Genomic DNA, 24,327 nt, shown 5'->3' with positions numbered 1-24,327 from the left:
ATCTTCGGTACAAAAGGAATAAGCTCCTAAGTTTTGATATCTCTAATAGCTTTGGGCGATGATCTGTAGGTGAATAAATCAGGAATTCTTCCTTTATGTATAGATTTATAATAAAACATCTGAACAAATAAATATGTATACCAATTAAAAAGAAAACTATTTCAGATAAACTAATAAAAGAGATTAATTTACACTCAGTAATGCGCACCAAGTTTGCAACGTTTTAAACGAGTGTCCTTTTAAAAAAACGGCTTTGACCACTTTAAGCTTTTTGGAATAAACATGCTGCGCGTGAATCTGCACAAATGATCAGGGAGGAATCAGGAGGAAACTAGCATCTGAGGGGCTAGACGCTTGTGCCTCGTGCCAGTAGCGTGGTTGCAGTGGTCTGAGATGGAAGCTCTTATTCCTTCTCCTGCTGCCTGCGAGGTTGGGTCAGTGATAAAGTTCTTGAATGCAAGTACTGCGCCAATTGAAATTAATTCTCAGGTCTATGGGACAAACATCATGAGTAAAGCAGATGATGCATCGTTGGTATAGGCAGTTTTCAGAAGGTCATCAAAGTGCTCATAATGAAGAGTGCAGTGGCAGACAGTCCCTCATCAATGATGATCTTGTTGAGCTTGTGCGGCAGCTCGTGATGGAAAACCGTCGCTTCACGATTAAGAAGCTGAGCAGCCATTTTCTGTAGATATCACAATCCTTGTTGCAAGAGATTATCACTAAGCACCTGCTGTTCAAAAAATTGTGTGCCAGGTGGGTGTCGAAAACCCGACATCTGAACACAAAATTGAATGCTCAGGAGCAGCACTGACATTTCTGTAACGGTATCACGATGACGGCGACAAGTTCCTGATTGGGATCATCACAGGCAATCAGACTTGGATTCTGCACTTCGCCGCTGAAACCAAGCAGCAGTCAATGCATTGGCAGCATAGTGGATCTCCAGTTGGGACGAAATTCAAACAGATGCTATCGGCACACAAAGTGATGTGCACAGTGTTCTGGGACAAGAAGGGCATTCTGCTCATTGAGTTCCTTCCACATGGTGAAACAGTAAACGCTGACCATTACTGTGAAACACTGTGGAAATTGTGACGCGCCATTTGAAAAAGATAAATGGCTTCGAAACGTTTTGGGGATCGAGAAGTGATATGTCTTCATACAACTTCCTATGCCCTTTAAACCTACTATTCATCGATTAAATGGCATTATCCAATATAAAAGTAAAGACAATAACTTGTTTGATAGAGCAATTTAAATTATAGTCGGCCGATTCTTCATCGTCTAATTGTTTCACTTTTGGTATCTTCTAACAGGTAGCTCTTCTTTTATATCACAACCCAGCCTTTCTAGTTTATTATTGTAATCCGTTACAAACAATTTTGATGCATTAAATGTGAAATTGAAGTTTCTAGAGATGGCTTTTAAAGAGCTTGCAGCCTCCCTAACTATATTATATGCTAACATGTAATCTAATCCTTTAGCCTGCAAATATTTCATTACTGGCTCAGTATATGGAAATATTTTCAAATATACACGAGCAGACAAAATTATTCTAAAAGTTGATATTTTATCCAGAATAGATTTTGCCATCTGTGCATTTTGTATACCATTGGAAGATATACTTTTCAGAGAAAGTATTAATTCTACGCACATACCCTCCCTCGCAGGGCTGTCTCGCCGAGTCATCTGTGTCAATTCGATTGTTCGAATTTCTTGATCAGCCCATAACCGCACCAGCCTTATCCACCACTGAATCTTACGGATATCTAAAGTGTGAAGAAATATGTGAAAACATGTTTTGCCCCTGTGGCGACTTGCCTATTACATGCTGCCAGTCTGGTAACCCATAACAATGAGACAAAATATTTATTCTATTCTATTGTTATGATTATTACGATCTGTCTCAATTATTGTACTACCTTAATAAAAATTTTATTACCACAGCCCCTACCCCCTTGGGGGCCGAATTCTCAAGGGTAGGGGTCCTTGGGGGGGTCGAACTTCTGAAACTGGTTTTTAAGTAATCATGTTCCATACATTTTAAAGCAAGACTCATCTGTTTCTTCCTTATATGAAAAAACGTAAAAACATTTTTTGCCCTCCCCCCCCCATTGGGTGCCGAATTTTTAAAAATCTCTTCTTAAATGACGCCTTCAGTAGACAAGAAATGAACTCCTAGCTTTTGATATCTGCATCTGTAATAGCTTTGGGCGATGATGTATAGATGAATGAATGAATAAATTCAGGAATTCTTTTATACACAAATCAAAATAATATATTATTTGATAAAAAATGAGAAACAAACAAAAATCAATATCAACATGTAAATATGTATCCGACTTAAAAAGAAAAATACTGTAGAAAAACTAATAAAAGAAATTAATTTGCACCGAGTAATACGCAGCACTTTCGTAACTTGACAGCACCGCGTTGGTGCCAGCTGATTCCTTTCTGCATGCCGAGCTCCGTGACATAAACACGCTGCGCGTGAATCTGCGCAAATGATCAGGGAAGGAGGAAACTAGCATCTGAGGGGCTAGACGCTTGTTTGTTATTGTTGACGTTTCTTTAAATTTGTCACTTTTGAGGTAAAATTTTCCCATCTCTTCGAAACTTCTTACATTGATGATTCAAAATATTTTGTTTCAGTAATTAAAATGTAATAAATGAGAAAGATTCGTTGTTGTTTCATATATGAAATTTAAAAACTGTCCAGAAAAAGTAAGATTCAACGTATTCTTACGATACAGTTGTTCCGTATATGACATATATTTTAATAATGCGAATTTAATTTTTTTAAATGGTAGAAAGTACGTTTAAAATATATAAAATGAAATCAATATTTAATTTTTTTTTTTTTTTTTTTTTAAATTGATGTTCATCTACTATGTTACAATTCTGGACCAATCTCAATGTCTAAGTGCGAAAGATATGAATTAAAACCTTTTATAATTATTAATGATTCGAAATTTTTTTTCCCTTTTAATGTTTGAATTATTCCAAGTGGCACAGTTCTTGTAAATAATTTTCCAACTCCACAGAATTATTTCCTCACTTCTTGGTGTTATATAATGGGTGGAATTTCCTTCCGTATTCATTTTTCTTGGTTAAAAGCATTAAATATTATTGTCATATTTTTTAATGCAACATGATTTATTTATGGATAAAATGTGCATTTTCATAAAACTTTCATACAAATTCTTTTCTGTATGATTATTAACTTATTCTCTAATCTAATAGACTGTTTTGTAGATTTTTTGTTGAGGCATGTTTATTAAGTTTTTGAACTGAGAATAATATGCAGTGGCTCACATTTCTTTTCAGACACTTGTCTTTTTCAATTTTATTTGCAAAAGTTATTAAATATTAGTGAAATGGCTTTTTTCTCCACTCATATACTATTGATCATATTTTTTAAAACCTGTGTGCTTTGAAAAAAAAAAAAAAATGTTACAAATGTTTTTGACAAAGTAATATATTCACTCAGTTCTGAGAATGAACTCGCATAAGTATTTGGACATTTTAAATAAACAGTTTGTATTTAATAAAAACATGAAAACAACAAAACATTCATTATTTCACTTAGTATCCTTAGCTGAAGTTATACCTTAGTATCCTTAGCTGAAATTATACCATTTCACATGGAGTCAAATAATTTTTCATGTGACATTATTCCATTTTATTTCATTTCTTCATAAGAATTTTTTTTAATAGAGCTTTTGAAGAAATATCATCACTAATTTTACCCTTCTCCAACCCATTCCGTACATGTTTGATAGGATTTAAGTCCAGAATATATGGAAGTTGATTTCAGGACAATTGTATGATATCCACAAATGAGCATTTAAGGCTGTATATTTAGGATTGTTATCCTGATAGAATTTGAATCTGTCTTGCATTCCGTGTTTTCATTAATAATATTTATATGTTTATACCGATCTAATATTATTTTCTAAATGGATCTAAATTTCCTATGCCAGAGGCAACAAAATATCCACAAACATTTATACCCTTTTTCTGTGCTGAACAGCAGGCAATAGATTTTTTGGATTTCATTCTTTGATTTTTGCTGCACAATAATTCGTACCTTAGACCCAAATATATTAAAACACTTAAATGCATATAGTTGCCATTTGGCAACATATTCATATTTAATCATGTAAATTAAATAAAAACACAAATTTTAGCTTACTGCATAGTGTAGCCAATGGGATACATACTGTTTACTTATGTAGTTTTGAAAGTTTCAGTGGGGTGGCACCAGTAACGGTGTAATGATCGTGATTATTGTGAATTGATGTGTAGGGCGTGGACATCATTTGTGTTTACCAATTTTTTTATTTTGTGTTTGTTGTTATTTTGATGTATTCAAAGTTTTAAAAGTGTTTGAACAAATCTATAAGATATGTATTATTGCAAAAAATTGTTATTACACATTTGCCTATCATATTTTTTTGTTCATATAGTTAATAATATTTTTGTTAATCTTTGGATTATGGTAACTTGGCGATTTTTTGGCGAAAATTTGGCGACCAACCCTGCTACAGTATCCTGCTAGGGTTGATCTTTACAATATGATAACTGGTAGTTTGGAGGCGATACCTGGGACTTTGGTAATAATGTGAGCAGAAATGAATAAAAATTCATTTAAAAATATAAATTAGTATTAATGTACTGAAATTAACCGGTTAAACGTGACAAACGAAAAAAAAAATTGTCTTAAATTCCAGTTAACACAGAAAACAATATATTCCTTACACCAGCAGTTGTTTGCTAATTGTGATGCATCAATATATAAGCATTTATAATGGAAATAAAAATTCATTTAAAAATATGGTTGATCTTTACAATATGGTAACTGGTAGTTTGGCGACATTTTGGAGGTGATAAAGGTTACTACCTGGGACTTTGGTAATAATGTGAGCAGTACTCAGTTCCGATTACGCATTATTTTGCGTGAGGGAAATGAGAGATCATGGGATATGTCATGTGATACTAATGGACAAATTACGGTTCTTTAATCGGAAAAGGGGGGAAATCGGGAAAAAATGTGGAAATTTTGTATTTAGCTTTATTCTGTGTTGTGTAATTTTTGGATCCCATGGCCCTAACTAAAGTAAATTCGAAATGGGTATTTAGGCATTGTGATAAAGAGAAGTTTGCTTTTTATTTAGCGGAGGAAGTATGGAGGAAAAATTCGCAGAAAAAATCTTTAAATAATTTTATTGAATGAATTAGAAAAGTGTATCCGCCACGTAATCAAGATTCTGAAAAAGATTAGGTAAGTTAGTATTTTTAATTATTTGAGGATATTATTTTTATGCATTGTTCTAAATGTAAGGTGGAAAGGAATTTGGTATTATTGGGAAAATTGTTATTAGCAATGATTTAGTTTAAAGTAATTAGGATTGTAAGGTAATTTTTATTAATTTAATGTATGTGCTCATTTATATTTTAAGTAGTGTTTTTGAATTTAATTATATTTTAATGAAATGATAGTTATTTTGTGAATTTTATGTTTGTAGGAATTTGGTATACGTTTAAGTTGAAATAAACGTGCATGGAAATAATTTAAATATTTGATACTAAGTATTTGTAATACTTGTGGTATGAATTCGTTGGTGACGTGTATAATGTAATAGATGATTTAGAGGTAAAAGTTTTTGGATATTTTATTTATTTTATATGTGGAAATGTTCATATTTGTAAAGGGTAAATACTTTTTCGCGATCAGGTAATTTCATATATGTTCTTTTTACCGGGTTTAAAGATTGAGAAAATTGTCATGTATTTTCGTGAAAGTTTTCTAATTTATGAGAAAAAAGCAGTGTACATGGATATAGTGAAGAGTGTGCGCAATGCCATTTTTGTGCAATTCTGGGATGTTTTTTTAAGTAAAAATAAGTCGGCGTGTACATGGTTTATGTGTATGTGTTATTTTGAAAAACGCGTAAGAAGTATGGTATTGTGCACTTTTTCCCAATTTTGCAGTGAATATTTGTCATGATTAAGCAGTTTTGTTTGATAAAATTTCTAGCATAAGTGTAATTCGGCTAGTAGATTGTTGGAAGAAGTGTTCAGTAGATAAGAAGAAAAGAAACATGTCTTTACTTCGTGAAGACAAAATGGCGGCGGGGAAAAAAAAATAGAGGGTTGCTGTAGGAGAGTTGGTTGCCAAATTTTCGCCAAAAAATCGCCAAGTTACCATAATGTAAAGATCAACCCCTGCTAGTGTATGTTTGGATGCCATTTAACTTTCACGAAGTAAAGGCATGTTTTTTTTTTTCTTTTACTCAACATTTTTTTCCAACAATCTGCTAGCCGAATTACGCTTATGCTAGAACTTTTATGGAACAAAAGTGCTTAATCATGACTTAGATTAGGTGCAAAATTGGGAGAAAGTGCAGAATCGCAAACTGCTTGCAGCGTTTTTAAGAATTGCATATACACGGTATCATTGATGTACACGTCGACCTATTTTTCACTTAAAAAAAATCTCGGAATTGCACAAAAAGGGCATTGCGCGCACTCTTGACTTTATCCATGTACACTGCTAAAGTCTTAGCTAGTAACCTTTATCGCCTTACCAAAATGTCGCCAAACTACCTGTTACCATATTCCAAAGATTAGCCAATATGGTTTTCAAAATTTAGAATAAAAACTTATTTTAGATTTTTTTTAGTATTTTTTCTATTTTATTTTATATCTATTCTAATGTACTATTTTTGCCTTAAAAAATAATAATAAAAAGTCATGCATTTAAGGGTTAAATTTCAACTTGCCTGTAAATATAACGTTCTATATGATGTTTGCTAACTATAGATTTTGCCGGAACAGCTTTAGTATAGCCCACCTTCAAAGTTTGGCGAATTTGGTTTGATGCCAAAGCACATGAAATATGTTGTTTTGAAAAATGGTTGCCATCCAGATTTTCGACGAAACTCCGTGTTTAAAAAAATGGGAGCCATCTTGATTTCACCAGAAATCGTGGATAATAGAAATAAGTTTATGACTATTATATACAGTTTTAAGAGAAAGAAATATTAAGAATTGATTAATAAAAATGATTAAGGTTAAAAGGATGTAATTTTAAAAACAATACCGGAAACCTTTAGCTATTTCACCTTTAAAAATAATTTGGTGTGACGTCACAATGTATTCTCCATGCTACACTTAATTTGTATTTTCTCTTTAAAAAAATAATGAATTGTTTATTATTGTAAATTAACATCAAATTCTTTAAATTTACATTTCTGAGCTTAGGCGTAACTGAAAATAAGTATAATAAATTGTTTATATTTAAAATTATCATGATTCAGTAAGCGAATTCTACCAGTTATTACAACGATAAAGAATGTTGCAGTCTCTCATACTTGTATTTCATACAGCTTTCATATTTTCAAAGATTTTTAAGCTTTAGCATTTATACAAATAAAAAAAAAGTTTTTTTTAATTAATACTCTGGAACGTATCAATTTTATCATATTTACAAATTAACGTTTTGCTACGTAACAACATAATCCCTTATATACCAGTAAGTAGACAATTTTCATTATTTTCTAAAAATTTTAAACTTCACATTAATGACAAACAGGTTCTTAAATTTCTAAATCACATTATATTCTCTGTAGGCAGGCATACTAGATTTCTACACATAAATAAATAAAAAATTTAATTTCTCGCAATGAAAGAAAATATTATAAGAAAATAAATACTACAAATTAGGAACACTAAGCAATGCTTCACATACACACACACATACAGTGTCTCACAAAAGTGATGGGACACTTGTGCTTTACAAAAGGAAACTGTAGTAAAATAAATTAAAAAAAAACATGTAAAAATTTTTTGTGGGTGTGTTTCATACTTAAATTTAGTAACAATTACTACATAACATACATTTTCTCAAAATATTAAAATATCAATTTAATAAAAATACAATTGTTTAGAACGGAGCAAAAAATGGCTCACATAAGTGATGGGACACTTACTTTTCCATCAAATATTTATCCAAAAATTTTACTTTATAAAAGGTTTTAATATTTTGTTGGATTTCTTTTTACTTTTAAAACATGATTTAATCTTCTTGGGATGGATTCGACTAATTTTTTTGCGATTTCTGGAGTGATTTTACCCCATTCTTCTTGAAGCACCGATTTTAATTGTTGTTTTGAAGAAATGGTGTGTTTGCGAAATTATTTCCTGGGTTTTCTCCACACCAAGATTTTACCGTCAGAATCAAATATATTAAATTTACTCTCATCAGCAAATATAACTTCATTCCAGTAATCAGAATTCTTATTTATGTTGGATTTTGCAAAAGCCAGTCTGAGGTTTCTATTCTTTTAACTCACGAAGAATTTTTTCCTGGCTGCTCTACCGTGATATCCAGCAAATCGAATTACTCTTCCAATAGTCTCAGGATTAACAATTACTCCATATAATGCTTGTAAATCAGCAGCAACTTTGGGAGCACTCATTCTTGGATTTTTTTTTAAATATTTCGAACGATAATTCGCTTTAGTCCATTGGATAGCTTTGATGGTCGGCCAGGTCTTCTTTATCCTGAATCATATGATTCTTTTTATATCGTTTAATGATAATAAAAACTGTTGAATGACTCAGGTTAACGGTTTCAGCAGTTTCTCTAATAGAATTTCCACGTTCAATATGCAACTTAATAACTAATTTTCGAAGTTTCTTTTCGTTTAGCATTCATGGCTTCACAGAGATAAAAAACACAAAAATTCCAAAACAAACTGGAGAGAAATACTGCAGACGATTGCGATAAATTATTGCCAATTGCTTTGAGTAAAAATAAAGCCCCCAAAAATATTTTTATTGCTTACTTCAGACGATTTTTGTTGCATAGTACGTAGTAGTATCTAATGGTGTCCCATCACTTATGTGAACCATTTTTGCTCCGTTCTAAACAATTGTATTTTTATTAAATTAATATTTTGAGAAAATGTATGTGATGTAATAATTGTTACTAAATTTAAGTATGAAACACACCCACAAAAATTTTTACATGTTTTTTTAATTTATTTTATTACAGTTTCCTTTTGTAAAGCACAAGTGTCCCATCACTTTTGTGAGACACTGTATTATCAAAGAACTCATATTATCAAGTGCGATTACGATTGCAAACACTACGTATTATAATAATGAGGTAAAAGTTATTTATAGGGTGAAAGTTTACAGTTTTGCTACTGTTGAGTAGATCGTCGGGCTATCGATATATATCGTAAGTCGGAAAGCATTATAAACATATCAAAACCAAAACATTAAAATACAATTTAAATGAAAAATGATGTCTTAAATATAATTCACAATTAAAACAACAATACAAATTTAAAATACACAAACGATATGTTAAACATTGCATATAAAATACGTTACATTACACCTCGTCATCACACATTATCTCGTTTTCCTTTGTACACAATGATCCGTATTCGCCCGAAAAACATCAAAGCTCGGTGTCCATGTACACATCCATCTATTTCCACCTTAAAAATATCAGAGAATTGCACAACCTTGGCATTGTGCACTACATTGGCTCTGCCCATGTACACATCGATCTATTTTCACTTAAAAAAAATCCTATAATTGCACAAACTAGGCGCCGCGCACAACCTCGGCATTGCGCACTACATTGGCTTTGCCCATGTATACATCGATCTATTTTCACTTAAAAAAACATCCTAGAATTGCACAAACTAGGCACCGTGCACTACATTGGCTTTGGCCATGGACACATCGATCTATTTTCACTTAAAAAACATCCTATAATTGCACAAACTAGGCACCGCGCACAACCTCGGCATAGCGCACTACATTGGCTTTGCCCATGTACACATCGATCTATTTTCACTTAAAAAAAATCCTATAATTGCACAAACTAGGCACCGCGCACAACCTCGGCATAGCGCACTATATTGGCTTTGCCCATGTACACATCGATGTATTTTCACTTAAAAAAACATCCGAGAATTGCGCAAACTAGGCACCGCGCACAACCTCGGCATTGCGCACTACATTGGCTCTGCTCATGTACACATCGATCTATTTTCACTGAAAAAATCATCCTAGAATTGCACAAACTAGGCACCGCGCACAACCTCGGCATTGCGCACTGCATTGGCTTTGCCCATGTATATAGCGATCTCTTTTTACTTAAAAATCAGAAATTGAATAAACTCTGCATTGCTCATATACTAAGAAATCTGCTTTCACTTAAAAGAAATCGGAGAATTGCAGAAATTCGCGCATAAGCAACTCCATTGATTCGCGTTGGAAAAAAAAAAAAAAAGTTTCTAGAAAAATTGAGCTTACTACAGGCGAATCAAGATCCTAACCTAATTGATTTCTCAGCCGTACATTTCTTGCAAATACTACCATTCGATGACTTTTTCTGACTAACTAACCAGCATGGTATCTTATTTTTCACAGAAAACGTTATCCTTCAATAATCGACAATCCATCAAAAATCCTCTAAAAAGTTCATACTCTATTGTTAATTCATACATAAAATATCTGTTCCCAAAATTTTACGCTTGTTTGAAAACTCCCAGCTTAAATTTTCCTTTATAATCTCCTGATATTTAAATACAACATCTCACTAACAGCAGTTTTAGAGCAAGCAATAACTAAACGCAAAAATATCACCTCAAGTAGCCAAAAATATATATACAAAATAGTATTCACAGTATCTGAGCGTTAAACAGTCGCCAATAACAGTGTTACGAATTGTGTATTTAGATATTAATTTTAGTAGAATTCTAATTTAAAATGTTGTATTTCCTCCTGCAACGCAGCGTGAGACAAATTTTAAGAGAAATCTATACCGGAAAAGTAAGAATACAGGGCACGTGCATTAAACTTTGAGTAAACGGATTATGTCGGTAATTTGTATTGAAATTGAATAAATGTAACTGACTACTAAATTAGCTGTAACCGTAATTCCATCCTCTTGTTTACATTGCGTTTGGCGACAAAAACAAAAAACAAAAAATTTAGATAGCAAAAATGTAAAGTTTCTAACCAAAAATATTTGACAAGAATCCATGTACACAGCGACATGTTTTAACTTAAAAAAACATCTACGAATTGCACAATGTAGGCAACGAACGAATCTACAAACTAAGCACACCTCGCTTTAATAAATTAACATAATAATAAATTTCAATGAATACCATGTACACAGCATCATGTTTAAACTTAAAAAAAATTCTACGAATTGCACAATTTAGGCAAGGAAGGAATCTACGATCTACGCACTCCTCGCTTTAATAAAATAACATAACAACAATAAATTTCAATGAATACCATGTACACAGCATCATGTTTAAACTTAAAAAAAATTCTACGAATTGCACAATTTAGGCAAGGAAGGAATCTACGATCTACGCACTCCTCGCTTTAATAAAATAACATAACAACAATAAATTTCAAATAATACCATGTACACAGCGTTCTGTTTCAACTTTAAAAAACATCTACGGATTGTACAGTGTAGACACTAAACAACAAAATAAACTAAAATAAATTTCAAACAATTTAAAAAAACAACAATAATGACAGAAATTCATACTAAAGAACCAATGAACATAACATTCTACAAAATAAGAACAAGGATAAAATAAAATGCACTTACCATGAATTAATGCGTTTTCGAATAGCAGAAATATAAATTTCATACGGCCTTTAACATGCCGCCACGTAATCACTATTGTATTTACACGACAGCCAGATACACTATCCAGAAAATTTATACTATGGTTCACAAATAATTAAAATCACAAATCCCTACTTCTATCATGCACTGCCATTAAAAATAATCTCCCAAACCCTCTTTCCACACTTCGAAATACCCACTACCCCTCAACAGGATAGCCACAATCATATTTCCTTTTGTCGAACTTCAATTCAACAAACTACCATTTTATCTTTCCCTCCCATCTTCTCAGACACAGATGCGAACCAACGAGCTCCAGTGAAAGATTTTTCAACGTCAACAGGGTTGCCATAGAACACGCAATCGCGCCAAAAACCAGTGCAGAACACATATCGCCACATTTGGTGAAATTAGGGCGTATATTAGAGTTGTACCTTGTTTTGTAATAAGCAAAACATAAATTAGACCAAAAATGATATATCAGAAAAAATCTGTATTCTAATATTTAGTACAAGATCTATGCAAATCATTTTCAGCAGTACAACTGTCGAAAATAAATAGGAGCCAAATGTATGTGAAAGGTAATTTTGTCATATTTAGAATTTAATTATAATTTATCTATCGGTGTATATTTACAATGACTGGATTTATTATACAAGAACATTTCAGCTGCTTAATATATGTAATGGATAGGTGAGTGTAGTATCGTTTTATGAATCATTGAATATTAAGGGATTATATATACATTGTTCAGTATCGGATTTGAGTGGAAAGTTTAAAATTCAAATTTTGAATATTGTTGAATTGAATTATTTAGATTATAGCAAAACTTGCAAGGGCTGTCTACCTAATGGGAAGAATGCCTTCATGGAGAACATTTCAAGAGAAATGGGCCAGTATTTGTCAGAGCCGTAGTTACAGTTTTCAGTGCCTGGGCACAACAGAAGATTTTGCGCCCTCTTCTGTGTGCCAAGAATGAAAAGCATATCATTATAAAATTTCATAATATGTATTTGGTACCCCCTGGATGTTGCGCCTTGCGGCATAGACATACCCCTTACCCCATCCTAGCTACGCCACTTGTATTTGTAGTACCCAGGCAGGAAGGGGGGGGAACCATGAAAACTCGTATACAGCCAACATATTATTGAGATTTTAACGTGCTTGAATTGCCATTATTTAGCAGATCTACCGTTCTCCAGCTGATACGCATATATAAACTTGTTGAACTTCACACGATTGTCATTATATAGTTGTTTGCTATAGCATGAAATTTTAACAATTCTATGAGCATTTTGTTCATTTTTATACTGCCAAGTCTTAGCATCATCTGTTGTTTATGCTTTATTCATGAATATAGGGTACTTTTCCGTTTCGCCAGCGCAAATCTCGCCAGGCAGGCTTTATTGGTGACAACATACATTATACACACAAAAAATATTAAAAAAATGTTAGTCCTAAGAATTCTTTTTTTGAAGGCATAAACATTTTAATATCACTTAAAATTTTATAAAAAGCCAATAAATAAAAACAATAAATTTATAAAAAGACATTAATTTAAGAATTTACTATGCTTTCATGGTTCAACATCCTGTTTCACCGGTTCATATCACGTGACCCCAAGCGATCTCATCTCACGTATACTACTCTACAAAAATATAATGCTCTCAGTAATTATCTACATTAATTTCAAGTTAAATCTTAATTTGGAACACAAGTTTAAATGCAAGAAATACTTCAATTCGTACGAATAGCTTACTCAGAAATTATGTAAAACTGCAATGCTTTACTTCGCTAATGCATTCTCATTAGAATTGATGAATTTAACCCTTGACTTTACCTTTTCTATATTTTCGGCTTCGGGTAAGCGCTGTGATTGCATCCTAATTGATTTAATTGCCGAAAATGGCCTTAGACATAAAAGTGAACTATCTGAATGAGGCGTAAAAGGTTACCAGCGAGAATATTCCGTTTGGCATCAGTTGTACCATTATTGGCGACTTTATTGCTTGCGCTGGCAAAACGGAAAAGTACCGAATATAGTTATTTTTGGCAGCACGTATATCAGATAGATTCTTAATTTCTATCATTTCTCATCATTTTTACGTTAATGTAGAGAGCTGATTTATTATTTGTCGATTTCAGATATATATAAATTAATGGGCTTCCCAAGGATTTCTAAACTGTGCACAGCGGCCTCTTCACAGGGGCACCGCAAAATATTGTGAAAGCTTCATAATTAATTTAACAAAAACATGAGGCCTAAACCAATAAACAAAGTGAGAAGCTAAAAATATCTAGATTTTTTCTGTGGATTATTTTTACTTGATCCTGTATAAAACTAAAATTGCTAGCACAGAATTGTCTTATGAAAGTGAGATGGCAATGTCGCACCTTCTCAGTTGCACTATACCTCATGGCAATCTAACCTAAGAGCATGAACAAGGCTGGATTGACTTTTTCATGGCTCATTCCATAAAAGAAACGGTGAACTTTTTTTGTACTGTTGCTAAAGTTAACCTTATCATGTTGTTTGATTCAGGTTTATATGTGCCGACTTTCAGAGGTCGTTTTTTTTCAAATTCATTGAAAAAGAAATTGGTTTTATAAAGAAGAAAATTATTCTTCAAAGGTACATTATTGAAAGATTAACATATTAAGAGATAAAGTAAAGACTAGTGAAAACATTGATTTGTTTATTGAAACAAGAAAAATTAGAAAAGATGCTAAAAAGAAAGAAATTGATGTAAATTAGCTAAAATGTCTGGAAAATTTTGAAGTTAAAAAGATGCATAAACATTTTATTTTTTGTTTTGGTATAAAACAAATTTTTGTAGATTTTAATTTATTATTTTACTAATATCATTTTAGCATCATTATTGTAAATTATAACTGCTCTAAAATGGTCGAGTTCCTTTTTTAATGGATATGTTTTAGAAATTAAAAAAATTTTCAAATTTAACTGTGTAAATCTATTATGACTAAGAGTACCTAACTATATAATTTTATTATTTGTAACTAACTGCTTATGCTTAGAAGTTATATTTACATGTTAAGGTGAGTCATCTCCATCCTTAATCCTTATTGGTTATGTAAGATGCAACACAGAAATGTAAAAAATTATTTCTTACTGCTAATGAGACCTAAAAAAAATGCAAAACAACTTATCATCACTGGTACTTCAGTCGCTTGTTGGATTTTTATATTTAAAACTATTAAATGAAATTGTATTAATACAACATCAGCAAAGCTACACGGAGCTATGACACTAACTGGGTCAGACAAAATGCAACTAACCTATCAAAATTTACTAACATCAGGTGCTCATGTCTGTTCTGATCAGCGGCTCTCTATCTCCAAGCAAGCAACTGTGGTGGCAATAGCCAAGCTGCTGTTTTGTCTTGTTTATTATTTTACTTCACAGTTTACCTTATGCCACTTGACATAAAATTTGCATATATCTCTGGAATGAGCGAGTGTGTGACAAAATGAGGCGTAAAAGAAGGAATCTATATAAAGCTAATTATTAGTAGAATTGAATAAAAAGCTACTAATTTTCTTTAAAATATGCGGGACTATTATAAGTGCAAAATATGAATGTGTCCCGAAATTTTATAATTTAATGCTAATTACTAGAAGAAATTTGCAAACTTAATTTTATTTTAATTTTATTTTAAAATTTGTTTTATAATTAAATATTAAATTACATTTAATAATAATGTATTCTACTTATAGATTTATTGTATTCTTACAAATTATAAAAATGGTATCACAAAAGTGATGTTCAGGTGTAGATAATTCCTGTAGTTTATTCGGTTCCTATTTGCTTGATAGGTCCTTAATGTTTTTCATTGATGCTCCTTAGAAGTACTTAATTTCCACATGCAGAAAGTGTGTACTAACCCTGTTAATGCTTACATTTAATCTTCTTCCCATTTTATTTCGGAAAACCTTGACTTAAGTTTATTATGGCGATTAAGTGTTATTTATCAGACAAAGTATACACTCGCATGGTAAATGAGCAAATTAGTGATATGAATAAGAGTGATTCATTTTCTAAAGAGTTAGAGAGTATTATTTTTATTGCATTTGTATCGGCATTTTGTCGGAGACTTGGCAATGACACGAGAAGCACTAGACTGAGCTCACTGAGAGTGTGCCTTCCAGTTCACATGAGAGATTTATTTATTTATTTTTATTTTATTTATTTATTTATTTTTATTTTATTTATTTATTTATTTATTTTTTGCTTCTTGTAAGTAGTCTTTTTTATATTTTTTTATTAATTTAGAAGTTTATTTATATATTATATCAATTAAAACTTAGTCAATTAAAACAGGAATAGTATAGCTCTTCCAAAAATTTCTCAAAGTAAGCAATTTTTTTAAAATATATTTTCATGTAAAGTAAAAGAAAAAGATTATTAAATGCTAATTTTAACATATATGATAGCTTAGTAATAATCTAAAATAGTACTCAAAATTATGATGTTAGGGCATTTACCTTTTTTTTTAAAGTTAGGCTTAGTAGATGTAAACTCCTCCCATCCGTCCCAAGTGAATGTCTTAAACAAAGGCATACCATCTTGAAAGGGTTAAGACTGAATCAATACCAACAGTGCTTTGCTAGCATTTTATAAGGTGGCTTACTGAATCGCGAAATGTAAGAAGCCTCATAATGTCACAGAAAAACTTATTCTACCGGCTGCTGTAGATATGGTGAGCATCAGGGTTGGTGAGTCTGCTGGGAAGCTGCTTTTGTCCAGTAACAGAATTAATTGAAGAATACAACATATGGAAGAGGGTATGAATGATCAATTTATTTAAAACATTAAAGCTGTGGAATTTTAATTGCAGCTTAGATGAGGCTACAGGTAATAAGGATGCACATTTGATATTCTATGTACGTATTATAGATGGTAATAATAGTTAAGAAGACCTTTTGTTTTTTTTTAAAATATCACTGCAGGAGCGAAGGCTCAAGACCTGTTCAAGATTCTTGATACATTCATATCTGAAAATAATTTGAATTGGCCTAAGTGCATTGGTATCTGTATTAATGGAGCTTGCTTCATGTCTGGCTGCTATGGAAGATTACAGGCACTTATTCTAAGCAAAACACCAAGTGCACTGTGGATCTGTTGGATTATTCATAAAAAAGTACTTGCATCAAAGCATCTGAGTCCTGCTTTGAATCAGGTATTAGAATGTGCAGTGCATGTGGTAAATTTTATGAAATCTCATCCATTAAAAGCAAAGTTTTTTAGAAAACTATATGAGAAGATGGGAGCCGAGCACTCATCTTTGTTGTACTATAACAGTATATGATGGCTGTCTCATGTTCTATTATATACCTTTGAATTGCAGCAAGAAATTTTTATTTTCCTAAAGAGGAAGGATACAAAGATGCAGAAAATGTAGCGTCAGAAAATATTAATTATTGAATTCATTTTTAAATAAAACTGGCATATTTATGCAACATTTATGAAAAGCTGAATTCCCTCTCTGTTCAGGGAAAAAACATGCACCATTTGAAGTCAAGAGAAAAAAATATTGGCTTTTATTAAAAAAAAAAAAAAAAAAAAAAAAAAAAAAAAAAAAAAAAATTAAACTGTGGGGAGAATATTGAATGAAAATTCAAGCAAAGATTGTTTTTTAGTATTGCAGCAATTTTTGACGTCAAATGAAATTTAACTTTCTCAAGATATAAAAGCTATGTTTGAAGAGCACTTATCACAGCTAATTATCTGGTTTGTTAAATAAACACTTTTAAATTAAAAATTTCAATACTTTTGCATAGATACGAAATCTATTTAATATTAGTGCTCCATCTGAATTTACATCTGTGGAAGAAGAGTATCTTATCGAGTTGTCTTGCGACAACAATTTAAAAGCAAATTTTGGCAGCATGGAATTGACAGAATTTTGGATTTTAATAAAAAAGTGAATGTCCCTGTTCAAATGATAAGGCTCAGCAGAGTTTAATTCCATTTTCGACATTGTATTTGTGTGAAGTTGGATTTTCAGCAGCTGCTGTAATAAAAAGCAAGTTTACGAAGGCTGTTCAGAAAGTATCGAGACTGAATTTATTCTATTTATTCCAGAAAACCCCTAGCGGTAGGACTGTGCGCATTATGCACACGCATGTTTCATCTCGTTTCACAAAAACCGGCATGTCTGTACGGTGCACCATTCAGTCACACTGACTTCTTTCATGTGGAGTGTTTGTGTGCGTTCGTCGAAAACAGAAAATATCTGAAAACATGGAGCAGCGAATCTGTATCAATTTTTGCTTTAAGCTCTGTAAAACGGGCACCGAAACCTACGAGATGATGAAAACAGCATTTGGAGATGAGGCAATGAGTCGTGCTCGGGTTTTCGAGTGGTTCTGGCAATTCAAGTTGAGTCGGAAATCAGTGAACAGTGATCTCCATTCTGGACGCCCATCCTCTTCTCACAATGAGGGTAAGATTGCACAAGTGCAGGCTGTGGTGCGATCTGATCATCGTTTAACAGTCAGAGAAATTGCACAGAAGCGTGGCGTTTTCATAGAATCATGTGATGGAATTTTGAGAAAGGACTTGAACATGCACCGAGTATCTGCAAAGCTTGTGCCGCGTCTCCTCACTGAGGATCAGCAATTCCAATGACTGGCAATCTCATCTGATTTGTTTCAAAGTGCAAGCGACGATCCGGAGTTCATAAGCTCATCATTACTGGGGATGAGTCGTGGATTTACAGATACAATCCTGAAACAAAGCAGCAGTCGTCTCATTGGAGAAGCCCCGTTTCTCCTCGGCCAAAGAAAGCATGGCAGGTGCGAAGCCAGATCAAAGTCATGTTGCTTGTGTTTTTCGATGCAGATGGAATTGTTCATCATGAGTATGCTTCCCAGGGCCAGACAGTGAACAAGGAATTCTACTTGGACATCATGAGGAGATTAAGAGAGGCTGTTTGCAGAAAACGACTGGTGTTGTGGGCGTCCTCTCGCTGGATGCTTGATCATGGCATAGCCCCAGCGCACACCAGCAATCTTGTGCAGCAGTTCCTGGCAAAACACGTGTGCTACTTGGAACAATCCCAAGTAGCACATGCTCCCTACTCGCCAGACATGTCACCTTCAGATTTCTTCTTCTTTCCCAAGATCAAAACCACCTTAAAAGGACACCGTGTTTAGGACATTGAGACCATAAAACAGAATTCGATGCAACAGCTTCAGGCCATTCCAAAGTCGGAGTTCCAGAAATGGTTCGAGGACTGGAAACATCGTTGGGACAAGTGTGTTACTGCCAATGGAGCATATTGCGAAGGAGATTGACTCAAAACCTGTTTTGCATCATAAATTTTACTTTACGTTACTTTCTGAGCAGCCCTCGTAGAGCAAAAATCAATGTGGAGAACGAAACGAAGGTGACCATGCCCAGTTTAATCCCACGATTTGAGAAAATGTACAGTGATTTGTAGGCTCATCACATTAATTACTTTATCTTGTGTTTCTATAGCTTCCATAGTGTTTTGTTAAGCACATGAAAAGTAATAAAAAATTTTTCTTAGTTTCTCTTCTAATGTGTTGGTACTTTCTAATGTTGTTGAAATGTATAAGAATTAAGTATGTGTACAAAATATGTAAGAATTCATAAGTGATATAAAAAATAGTAATCTTAAGAACTGAGAAGGAAAATGAAATAGATATATGGATTTCTTCATCTAATGAATCTGAGTTAAGAAAGACTAATTGTATTATTGTGTTAAACTGTTAATACAATTCGGAAATTGATTTTTTTGATTTTGACAATAAAGCATCAGCTAGGAATTCTTGTGCTCTTTCTTTCACTTATTTTCTTTTTTCCTTCTCCCCCATTTTTTCTCCTCTATTAGTATCCAAGTAGTTATATGTAAAGTTTTTAAAATAAAATAAATATTTAACTTCTCTTTGTTTTCATTGCTTATTTGATCATTCATTTTTAATTTTTTCCCTTTCATATTTTAGTTTTGACCAATGTTGTTTGATAATTGATTTGGCTGCTAAAATTAGAATATTTGAAGTTATCCAACATTTTGTATATTACTATAATCAGTGAGAGTAAAAATCCTTTCCTTATTTCAATATAATGAATATTGAATCTTGTAGGAAGAATAAAGCTAATTTTTTAGAATAAACAAAATACCTTTATTTAAATTTTAAAACAGAACCAAAAAAAAAAAAAAAAAAATAAATACTGCAGCTCTAAACTATCAAAATTTTAAACTGTTAACTACTGCAGTTAAAACTCTTACAACTATTAAAAAAATTAAAAACATTCAACTCTCTAAACAAAAATATATATATAAAAATCTTTCGAATCCTCTTCTTGTTGCCACACCGTAAAATGCAAGTTCTTGTCCTATTATTTATATTTCACGTTCTCTTTAAGTCACGATCTTCACAAGTCATGATCTTTACAAGTCACGATCTTTACAAGTCTCCCCACAAGAAGCACATTCGTCACCGTAGAGACAATGTTGCTCAGAGTTCATTGAGAGAGAAAGAGTTAACAGCTAACCTTGACAAAGCATCAGCATTCCCATTTGAACTTCCTTTGCGGTATGTCACAGTCATGTTATACCGTTGTAACGCTAAGGCCCAACGATACAGTTTAGCACCATGAGGGGCGCTTTGGGTCAAGTAGGTGAGGGGATTGTGATCAGACACAATCTGCACTTTGGCACCGAAAATCCATGTGTCAAATTTTTTCAAGGCTTCGATGACACATACTGCTTCTCGTTCGAAGGTTGACCATCGTTGTTGACAGGGCGTTAGTTTCTTGCTGAAAAATGCTATGGGCATTTCTTTTGTAAATGGTTTATCTTCATTATCATTCTCACCTATGGTAGGCAATTCTAGTAGCTGTTGTTCCTTATCATCTTTCTTCTCTTCTATCTTTCCAATGGCTTTGTCGAGTAGCTCATACCATTCATCAATTGTTTCAGCTCTATCAATTTCTTTAAATATGGGATTTCTGTGCTTCGTGAAAGTCCTATAAACTAAAAAAAAATCTCAGCAATTTTTTCTTCTTCTTTTTCTAATAATTCTTCATCAACATGATGTAGATTGTCTACCTCGGACTCGGGCTCTTCTATTAATTCAGCAATTCCTTCCGTTTCTTTCTCGTCTTCCAGTTCTTCGCTTTCATCCGAATAACTTTCTGTTCAATCTTCCATGTTTTCACCTTTGAACTTGAGAGGTTTCTGTGGTTTTCAGTTTCATTGTGGATGACATTTTCCTTTTCAGTTTCAACTTTTGTTGTATAATCCACACTTTCTTTTTGATCTCCCAGTTCAACAATATCTATGCTGTCCTTATTGTACTTTTTCTTTCTGTTATCATCCAGAATTTCTTTTTCAGTAAATTGTAATAGTTCACTGTTATCTGCAAGTTTATTTTCAGTTTCAAGATCTGCAGCTTCTGTATGATTTACATTTTCATTTTCAGTTACTAAGTCAGCTTTCACACTTTCCTTATGGATTATTAAGTCATTCCTTTTATCATCTACTTTTTCCTTCTCGTTTCCAATTTCAGCAATATATTCTTTCTCTTCCATGTTCTCATAATCAAGATTTACTTGAGTTTTATTTTCATTGACAGTTTCTTTTTCAACTGGGATTTCAGTCTCACCCATAAATTTGCTTTTACTTTCAGGTGGAATAATTTCTACATATGCTATTTTGCTGTCAATTAACTTTTCCTCTTTGAGTTCATCTTCTGTTTCTACCCTCTTAGTTTCTTCAGTTATAATTTCTTCCTTCTGTGCTTTCTGTTCAACAATTTTATCTTCTATCATTTCTGTTTTCTCTATTTCTGTAAAGGGCAGTTCTTTACAACTTTCACAGAATTTTTTAACATCTTGCTTAATAGTAGGCCAAAAGAATGAGTACTTGATTCGTTGAATTGTCTTTTTCTCACCGAGGTGGCCGGCAAGAGGGATTTCGTGTGCCATTCTTAGGACTTCCCTTCTTTTTTCTAAAGGTAATACAACTTGCTTAATGTTTTCACCACAGATATATTCGGAATGAAGTAATATGCCATCATCGAAAGTATATGAATTTTGATTTTTATTTGCCCATTCAAAGCATTTTTTCAGAGTTTCGTCTTGTTCTTGATGTGTCTTGAATTCTAGTCTTACCTTGTTCGTTGTTTTCAGAGACTCTATGTTTTCTTGGGAAATCTGATTAACAACAGCCAAATTTGTAGTAATGTCTTCAACTGGTGAGGGTTTATCATCTGTCTCTTTGTACTCTAAGGGGGATGCATCCCAATGACGATCACAGTTCCACAGTTCGATATTTCCACAGAGTGTTTCATAAGCTGAAGAACTCAATAGCAAGTCGGTAACTAGCTTTTTTGAAACAGCACACGTAATGGACACTCTACCGTGAAAATCATCGTCAATTTTCATCTGGAAAATCTTTAGTGGAGTAATTTCGTTTTCACCAAAAGCAGAAGATATCTCTATTTTACTTTCTCCTTCGCAAGGTATGTTGTCAACCAATTTCTCACGGACTACTGAAATTTGTGCTCCCGTGTCTACGATTCCATTTAGAATAATATCTCCACATTTAACTTTGACCAGTTTTAATTCATCTATGTTTCTAGATACGTCTACTGATTTTGAGACAGGAATAGAGATCTTGGCAGTTAGCACTTCTGGTTTTTCTTTTTCTGCTAGGGGTGCTTGTGTTTGTATTAAGTTGTTTTGTGCTGTTGCAGAAGCACTTCTTGGTATCCGATTTTTGGTACATAACTTAGATGTATGACCTTCTTTTCCACAATTATAGCAAGTTAATTTGAAATTAGTCTTTTGTGGTTCGTCACTCTTACGGGATGGGTACACTCTTGGCGTGTTTTCAGCGTACAGCGATTTATTTCTGAAAGCTCTTTCTGGAAGTGGAGAACGAGGTTGCCATTTTTTATTAGTTCTGTCTGCTGATGGATTACCACCATTCTGTTTTGAGATATTACGAACACTGTCATATTCGTCAAGTTTATCAGCTAATTTGGTTGGAGAAACGAATTTCGCCCAGTCGTCCAGAAGATGGTCTCTTACTTCATAGGGTACTCTTTTCTTAATTTGGTCAGTAATAATCAAGTCTTTTAACGCGGCAAAATTTGTGATTTCAAGACCATTGATCCATTCTTCAAAATAACTTGTAATTTCGTAGCAAAAATCTCTCCATGATTTTTCAGCGCTCTTTTGGTGCATCACAAATTTTTTTCTAAAGCTTTCAGGATTTAATTTAAATCTCTTCAATAAAATGGCCTTAATGTACTCATAATCTTCAAAATTTTCTTCAGATTCCCTACCAATTAATTGAATGATTTCAGATGGCATTAAAGTCAATAAACATGAAACCCAATCTTTAGGATTAATCTTTGTCCTTTTAGCTTGTCTTTCAAATAAGGATAAATAAATCACAATATCATCGTGTCTTAAATTGAATTTGGGAATAAGCTTAATTAAATCAAAATTATGATGTCCATTTTCATTTGTTGGTGGAGTTTGTGTTAGTCGAACACGAGATTCAATTTCGAGTTTCCTCAATTCAAACTCCATTTGCTCTCTTTTCTGCTGTGCTTCTAATTCTTCTTTCCTTCGCCTTTCCTCAAGCTCTTCTTTCTCCTTTCTTCGCTGTTCCTCAATCTCTTCTTTTTCCTTTCTTCGCTGTTCCTCAATCTCTTCTTTCTCCTTTCTTCGCTGTTCCTCTTCTTTTCTTTTCCTCTCTTCAATAATCGTTAAAAACACTTCTTTAGCAAATGCTTCATCATATGTATCACTTTGAATTATTTCATTTTTTATCGCCACGATTTTCATACTTGGATCTACTTGAATTTCTAATTCAGCAGCTAAAGCCAGCAAATCCTCTTTTTTCCCACGTCCCATAAAAGCCATGTCTCGATTTTATTCAGCCAATAGACTCTTAGTTTTATGAAAAGCTATTTTTTTTCTTTTCTTTTTCTATTTAAATATAATTCACAATGAATTTAATTTTATTCGACACTAAAATCAATCAGTAGAATCAATACTTAATGTGTTGTTCACCTACTCTGGCGAGTCAAACGAAATTACATTTGAACACTGGCGTATTCATTACTTTGAAAATTACATTTGAACACTGGCGTATTCATTACTTTGAAAATTACATTTGAACACTGGCGTATTCATTACTTTGTAAATTACATTTGAACACTGGCGTATTCATTACTTTGAAAAGTAAATAAACTAAGATTCCATGACGGAAACAATAATTAATTTTCCATAATCTTAATTAACTATTTTACGTTTCCAAGGTAAATTGAGCTCTCACCTGAGTTATTTTGGTTCGTAATTATATGCGGGGAAACTCCGATCCTACCGGCTGCGCCAGTAAAAATCCTTTCCTTATTTCAATATAATGAATATTGAATCTTGTAGGAAGAATAAAGCTAATTTTTTAGAATAAACAAAATACCTTTATTTAAATTTTAAAACAGAACCAAAAAAAAAAAAAAATAAATACTGCAGCTCTAAACTATCAAAATTTTAAACTGTTAACTACTGCAGTTAAAACTCTTACAACTATTAAAAAAATTAAAAACATTCAACTCTCTAAACAAAAATATATATA

At 32.7% G+C, this 24,327-nt stretch overlaps 1 protein-coding gene and 1 pseudogene across 2 annotated transcripts in view; both read left to right on the top strand.

Moving 5' to 3' along the window:
- Positions 1-2,511: 2,511 nt before the first annotated feature.
- LOC118203882 (structural maintenance of chromosomes protein 4-like) overlaps positions 2,512-24,327 on the top strand; it is a 233,953-nt gene continuing 212,137 nt past the window's right edge. The window contains exon 1 of one of the 2 annotated variants that reach the window (XM_085822460.1): positions 2,512-2,594. The gene's annotated coding sequence lies outside the window, so the exon portion shown is untranslated. Of the gene's footprint in view, positions 2,595-2,661; positions 2,728-24,327 lie in introns of those variants that run through there. The other variant, XM_085822461.1, reaches the window with a different exon arrangement.
- On the top strand, positions 18,015-18,335 carry LOC146995971 (protein GVQW3 pseudogene; annotated as a pseudogene).

Source organism: Stegodyphus dumicola, chromosome 8, assembly GCF_044657685.1.
Source record: "Stegodyphus dumicola isolate Sdum_Otavi_A_Nest chromosome 8, ASM4465768v1".
Lineage (NCBI taxonomy): Eukaryota > Metazoa > Arthropoda > Arachnida > Araneae > Eresidae > Stegodyphus > Stegodyphus dumicola.
The sequence above is the reverse complement of the archived record's forward strand: the minus strand, read 5'-3'. Positions and strand labels throughout refer to the sequence as shown.